Consider the following 8,366-nt stretch of genomic DNA (forward strand, 5'->3'; position numbering starts at 1 on the left):
CGTCAGTATTAGTAAATCAATTTTTATTTATTTACGTCCTGCACGGAACGCACTCCCAACCATCTTTTCCTCATTTATATATATATATATATAATCCATGGTCAGCTATTACCTGATCATTAGTGTAATTGTAATTGTGGGACCACAATTACAAGCTGAGCCAAATCAATTGAAACTACCAATTACATTTTTATGTAATTATTATTTTTTCTCTAGAATTTTAATTAATTATAGTACAATTATAGGCAATTGCAATTGTAATTACAGATACTTGACACTACAACAAAATAAAATTGTTTTACGATATCCAGTTTAAGTGTATGATTGATTAACATATTACGGTTTATATGTATTTTTCAAAGATTCTGAAAATAAAAATAAAATCGATTTTATGATCGCACTCTAGCGTATCGATTTATTTTAGCTTTAAGGATTTCCGCTCATAAGAAAAATTTGTAAATAAACAAATTCAAATATGAGCTAAATTACATGTAATTGTAATTGCAATTACTGAGGGTCATGAAGTAATTGTAATTGAAAATCTCAATCACAATTATGTTTTGTGTAATTTCTTGGAGTAATTATGCTGTAACTGAAACATGTAATTATATTACTCATGTAATGATTTTTACCCAACATTGTCAGGTGAACATAACGTTTCTTGGACTGTAGCACTTGATACAAAAAGAGATATTTATCGCACTACTCACCTACCGAAATTAGTGAATTATCTTTGTTATTTTTTTTATTGGCTGGCCCATATCGATTTTAAATATTTAATATATTTGTAACAACCTTCAAAATTATTTGGTTTGTAAACACTTGATTTTATCTCTCATTAAAAAAAATAAAAAAATAAGGTTTAGTATCGTGTTGTTACATTTTCATTTTATTTTATATCACTATTGACAACTACTATGACTCATTATAAAACTTTAATAAATTCAAATTATACAATAGGTTCTTCGCAAGTATTTAAATGGTTATAATCATTTGATCCACATAATACGTCCTCAGACCTGAATAAAGGTCGTTAAAAGAAAATAAATAAAAAAATATCAGATCGCTTTAACTAATACTTGACTGATTGTAGAGTATCGAATCAATATAGCCACTTTTCAAAAGTAATTACTGTAGCATCTCAAACAGATAAGTTAGATTTTTATTGAAAATGATGATTTGTCACACCAATTTGACAGGGAAAAACTCAAATTTTAAAATAAATATAATCAGTTTTAAATGTATAATATTAATTCGCTAAAAAAAATATTTACTTAGTTACACCTTCATTTTATCTTATTTCGCTACTATTACTTTTCAGAACTACAATTTTTCGGTATAAAGCTACGGTAAAATCTGATTATAGGTTCTTTAATAATATTTAAATTGTTAAAATCATTTAAATCTTCACAACAGCGTCCGTCTGGTATGCCCACAAATACAATAAAAGTTGTTAAAAAAAATTATACGAATTAGTTAAAGGAATGTAACTTGACTGATTGTGGAGTATCAGAAGTCAATATAGCCACATTTCAACAATTATTATGGGAAGTTAAATTTTTATTGTAAATATTGATTTGTTAAAATTTTAATGTTGAAATAGACTTGATTAATTTTTTATCCAGAATTACTATTAGCTAAAAAAAAATATTTAATTTTGTGGAGTGGCACTATTATAAGCTCGTTTACGTAATAAATTACTCTGAAATAGTTTTAAAGTTAAATTTAATGATTATTTATTTACTATACTACATTATCGGTGTCTACATTTGCCAGAAACTCTCCCATGCTGCATACTATTTCTGTACAGTTTTATAAATTTAACATCACTGTATTCCTTAAGGTACAACTATAAGGTAAAAATACTACAGTCATATGGTAAAAAAAAATGTATAAGTCAAGTGTCAGTTGACTGATTGTGAAGTATCAGAATCCAATATACCCACATTTCAACAATTATCATGGGATCATCTCATGAAGATAAGTTAAATTTTTATTGTAAATATTGATTTGTTATAATTTTAATTTTGAAATAAACTTGATTAATTTTTTATGAAAAATTTTAGTTTTGAACATTATAAATATATATTTATGCATTTCTTAATTTTCTAGTTTGTTTCAGATTAAAAGGGGTTCTGAAAAAAAATAATTCTCTCACAGCATAACAACTTTGTAATTATTTTAGTAACATAAAATTGAAATAAATTAAGTCAAAGTAGATTATTTATATTTTTTACTCAATAATTTTTGTTTTTGGAATCTTAAGCAGTCTAATGTAATTTTGTCATGCCACTTTTATTTATTTTTTTTTATACAGTTTTTTTTTACCACATGACTGTTGTATTTTTACCTTGTAGTTGTTCCTTAAGGAATACAGTGGTGTTAAATTTATAGCATGGGAGAGTTTCTGGCAAATGTTGACACTGATAATGTAGTATAGTGAATAAATAATTATTAAATTTAATTTAAAAACTATTTCAGAATAATTTATTTCGTTAACGAGCTTATAATAGTGCCACTCTACAAAATTAATTTTTTTTTTTGGCTAATTGTAATTCTGGCTAAAAAATTAATCAAGTCTATTTCAAAATTAAAATTATAACAAATCAATATTTACAATAAAAATTTAATTTATCATCATGAGATGATCCCATAATAATTGTTGAAATGTGGCTATATTGACTTCTGATACTCCACAATCAGTCAAGTGTCAGTTACATTCGTCTAATCAATTCGTATAATTTTTTTTAACAACTTTTATTGTATTTGTGGGCATACCAGACGGACGCTGTTGTAAAGATTTATATGATTTTAACAATTTAAATATAAGTAAAGAACCTATAATTAGATTTTACTATAGCTTTATAATGAAAAATTGTAGTTCTGAACAGTAATAGTAGCGAAATAAGATAAAATGAAGGTGTAACTAAGTAAATATTTTTGTTAGCGAATTAATATTATACATCTAAAACTAATTATATTTATTTTAAAATTTTTTATTAAAAGAGTTTTTCCCTGTCAAATTGGTGTGACAAATCATCATTTTCAATAAAAAACTAACTTATCTGTATGAGATGCTACAGTAATTACTTTTGAAAAGTGGTTATATTGATTCGATACTCTACAATTAGTCGAGTGTCAATTAAAGCGATCTGATATTATTTATTTATTTTCATTTAACGACCTTTATCCAGGTTTAAGGACGTATTACGTGGATCAAATGATTATAACAATTTAAATACATGCAAAGAACCTATTATATAATTAGAATTTATTAGAGTTTTATAATAAGTCATAGTAGTCGTCATTCATTAGTAATTGTAGCGATATAAAATGAAATGAAAATGTAACAACACGATACTAAATTAATATAATATTACGATTTTTTTTTTTTTTTTTTTTTTAAATAAGATAAAATCAAGTGTTTACAAATCAGGCCCCAATCTATTTTTTGAAGATTTTTACAAATGTATTAAATAACTAAAGTAGATATGGGCCAGCTACTAAAAAAATAAGAGAAGATAATTCAGAGAAATTTACTAATTCATGTAGGTGATTAATGCGATAAATATCTTTCTCAACAATAAGAGCTTTACTCAGAGAAAGGACGTAACTTCAAGTGTCCTTTAAACTCATCGATCAAGTCAGCAACGTGTCTTTGATGATGGATTATAGTGAGAAAAAATACGATGTTTAAAATAGTAACTGATTTTTTTCAGGTTTTATTTTAACGGCAGTATATATTGGCATTTTTAAAATTAATTTTATCAGAATTTGACGGTGACAGCATAGTATACAAGAGTCCAAGAGAAGAAAAAAGGCATTTATCTCACCTCAATTTATTATTACTTTAATGAAAACTATGTATAATTAATAGTCAAAATTGATTAGTCAGCCAAGTATAGGTAGGGGGGATATAAAATGGTGGCTGTTTCAAAACGATAAAAAAAAAATTAATTTTTCATTCGGAGCTCTATATCTTAAAAAGTAGCCACAACATAAGAAAACCTAAGAGAACGTCATTTAAAGTAGAGTAAATTTACTAAAATATGAACCCTAATAGAGTTATTTATGTTAAATATTTCTCGAGATGTAGCTTTTTAAAAAGCAACATTTCATAAAAATGTTGTATGGGACGTACTGAAAGATCAGTAGTCAGTGAATTTATTTTGAAAAATCTATATCTCAAAAACCATTCGACGTACAGATTTCTATTAGCACTCAAATTAAAGCTAATTTAATGAGCTATAAAGTAATCTATGACGTTTATTTTCATAGGAGTAGTAGTGTTCATGAAATTTGCTAAAAGAAAATGATTTATAGTTGTTCGAACAAATTTTCATTTGCCAAATTTATATTCATATGTGAATATCATAAAAACTACTACCCCTACGAAGATAAGTGATTTAAACTACTTTATAGTATGTTAAATTTTCTTTATTTTGAGCGTTGGCAGACATATATGGGTCTTAGGGATCTAGAGATATATTTTTTCAAAAATCCAACATTTTATACGAACAACTAGAAATTAACATTTTGTGAGTTTATTTTGTCAAATATCATAAAAACTACTACTTTTACAAGGATAAACATCATTAACTACTTTATAACATTTAACTAGCTTTAATTTGAGTGCTAGCAGACATCTGTACGTCCAATGGTTTCTGAAATAAAGTTTTTCATAAATCAAAATTATTTTCCGAACAACTAAAAATTAATTTATTTTAGCAAATATCACGAAAACTACTATTTCTACGAAAATAAACGTTATAAACTACATTATATTTTATAATATATATAATATATAATAAATATATTATATCCATTAAACTAGCTTTAATTTGAGTGCTAATTTACATCTGTACGTCGAATGGTAATTAATATATAAATTTCTCAAAATAGATTCACTAACAACTAATATTTCAGTACATTTTTATGAAATGTTGCTTTTTAAAAGTCTATATCTCGGGTACTATTGGACGTAAGTAGCTCTATTATGGCTAATATTTCAGCAAATTTACTCTCCTTTAAATAATGTTCTTTTAAATTTTCTAGTGTTGTTGGTAGTTTTTAAGATATAGAGCTCCGAATGAAATATTAATGTTTGAAACAGCCACTTTTTATTCCTCCTACCTATACTTGGCAGACTCATCAGTTTTTACTAGTAATTATACATAGTTTTCATTAAACTAATCAAAATTTGGGGCGAGACTGTCTTTTTTTCTTTCCGGCTCTTGTACTAGTAGTTTTAAATTTATTTTACTTCACATAAATGCTTAAAATTATCCTGAGTTACTTATAAAATACTTTGGACTTACATTTTAAGTGAGTCTGTAATGAATACATTAGCAATGCCACTGGGACTGTAGGATAATGGAAGGACGAGAACTCCACTATATTTTAATTATTTTAATCATAAATTTGTACTCGACAGTGTCCATCTCATAGATTTTTAAACAGAATAAAATTCGCTTAAAAAATACATACAAAAAAGATTATCTGCCACTTGACTGATTGTCGAGTATCAGAAGTCACATTCACTTTTCAACAATTATAATTGGACCATCACGTGTAGATAAATTTAATTTATATTGAAAATATTGATTTTTAAGACCTTTTTGTCAGGAAAAAATTAAAATTTTGAAATAAACTTGATTAGTTTAAAATATTTTTTTTTTTAATAATTTATTCATTGTTATTTACAACTGCATACATATATACAAATCAAGTAAATTTGCTGTAAGTAATATTATGACATGATAGAAACATGTGGAGAATCTACCCATTGATAGAACTCCAAAAACATTTCTAAAGAAGATCTAGAGGCCATCTTCTTTTCAGACGCCTAGGAGGATTATTAGGTAGTGTGAAGGAGAAGCCAGGTTAGAAACGAGTTGGTTCGGGTGGTTGGGAATTTTATTATGAAAGGAATGGTATATGGTTCTGGCCAAATCGGCAACATAGGGGACATTGAGGTCCTGATGGATGAGTTGATTTGTGACAAAGTAAGGAGAATTAAGGATTTTACGAAGGATTTTGGAATGTAAGGATTGGATTCGAAAGGAATTAGATAGTTTAGTGGAGCCCCATAGCTCAACTCCGTATGTCCAGATAGGCCTTATAATAGTCATGTAGATCAGTCTTTTGTAATGGATTGGAAGCTTGAACCGTTTGTCTAGTAAATGTTGTAATAGTCGGAATCGACAAGCAGTTTCCTGTCTTTTCAATCTTGTATGAGGATTCTATGTCAGTCGTTTGTCCAGATTTAGTCCTAAGTAACGGATCTGTTCAACAGGAATAAGTGGGGTATTAGTTTAAAATATAGAATTTTAATTTGTCTAAAAAATGTTTAATTTTATCAAGTGTCACAAGTAAAAGATCCTTAATGAAATAAATATATCAGACACGTTTCTTGAGCATGTACATCAAGCTGGTGACTAAACCAATTTTGATTGGCTACTCATTGATGTACAGTGACTGGCAGTTTTTGAAGAGTAGTTGTTCCACATTTCATTTTCGTCATAGTTGGCCGTTTAGTATGATTGAATTTTCTACTTTCGTATGGATGGCTTGAAAAAAATTAGTTTATTATTGTTTTCGGTCTCTTTTAAGCCAGCATGAAATAAGATGGGTAGGCATTTTTATCATTAATGGGAAGAAGATAGTTGAACGTATGAAGTAGATTGTTGGAAGATAGTAAAAGAAAACTAATTATTGTTAACCAACGTTTCGGAGTCGTTCGCCGTGTTTCAATGTGACAGCCCTGTCGAAGCCCTGCAAAGTGGGACGAAACGTTAGTTAACAATAAATAGTTTTCTTTTACAATATTGATACCTTTATTGACCGCCACCCGGACTAATTTCCTACAATCTTTAATTTAATGTATTTAGTTAAGCTATTAAACCGTATGTAGTTGGACAATTTGATCGTCACTTCCTGTCGTTTACATAACTTTGTGAAATTATGCAAAGTTATTCGTTGATAATATTAATTTTATTATTTAAGAATAGTGCAGGAATTAAAATATAATTGTTTGTGACTTCATAACGTCAGTGTCGATTTTCTATACAGGATTGGTTTTATGTGAAGGGAGAGACTTAAACTTGATATCTACTCGATAGATCGGTATCAATAACATATACCTATTCGTACGTATAAGGTTATAGTGATGAATGATCACATTCATACTTAAATAAAATAACGTAAAAAAACCTCTTAAAATAGAAACAAACAGAAGGATAAATAAAATGAACATAATCAAACTATGGGCATGAAAAAATAAATAAATAAAATAAAATAATCTTTAGTCATATATACAGAATCTACCTGAGGATCCCTGAGCCCACTCTATTCCCACACCTGAGGGGTAGAGCAGAGCACATATGATCCCAGTGAATCCCTCTTGCCGCATCCCTGGTAAAAAGCCAGTGAAGGCTGAGCAAGTGCGCTAAAGCCGCAAACACTCAACTTGAATGGAGAATCTGACCATTGCCAGAACTCCAATCGTCAATTTTTATTTTACAAAGTCTCTTGGCCTCTATCGTTTCAACCTTCGAGGTGGATTTTAGGGATGGGTGGAACTGGGTACGGATCTTACCAATGGATTGGGATGATTAGAAAGGTTTATATAGGATTTTGAGAATTAACTTCTCTTCTAAAATCGGAATGAAAATCAGCTTTTAGACCTTGTAAGGGTCTAGTGGGCAGTTGTCCACATTTTGACTATTTATTTAAACATTTAAATTATTGAAAAGGGATATTTATGTAGCCATTATATGCAATATGATAAATGAACAATTATGAAAAAAAACACGTAGACTCCAAATCTGTCATAGGCATGAGGTACTTTGGATTGGAAAGTTTTGAAGAATTTTAGAACTTTTGCTCTCAGTTTTTTTTCGGGAGGGCTTCAACTTTATTATATATATTTTTTCTCTAGAAGTATAATAAAATATTATTAACCTAAAGTAAATTAAATTAGAGTAAATTGTTTAAGTTTTTTTACCCTATCGTTTTTCGTTCCTGGCACTTTTCTTCTCCGGAAACACTGGCTTTTTTTTTATTGTTTTAAGTTACACAAAGATGTGAAATTTTATTTATTTATTGATATTTACAACTTTATAAAAAAATACAACAAGTAAATTTGATCATAATGACATAATGATATAATACAGGATGTAGAGAAACTACCCAGTAGTAGAACTCTAAAAACAGTTTACAATATAAGGTCACGAGACCATCTTTTCAGGCGCCTCGGAGGTATGTGGAATTTAAAAGCGTATAGAGATGTTGGATGCAGTATGAGAGAGAGTCGACCACATGATTTAATAGTGATAAGGTGTAATAATAAATAAATAATTATTAAA

The sequence above is a fragment of the Halyomorpha halys genome, unplaced genomic scaffold (genome assembly GCF_000696795.3).
Source record: "Halyomorpha halys isolate HHAL.00 unplaced genomic scaffold, Hhal_1.1 Scaffold261.1, whole genome shotgun sequence".
In the NCBI taxonomy this organism is placed as follows: Eukaryota; Metazoa; Arthropoda; class Insecta; order Hemiptera; family Pentatomidae; genus Halyomorpha; species Halyomorpha halys.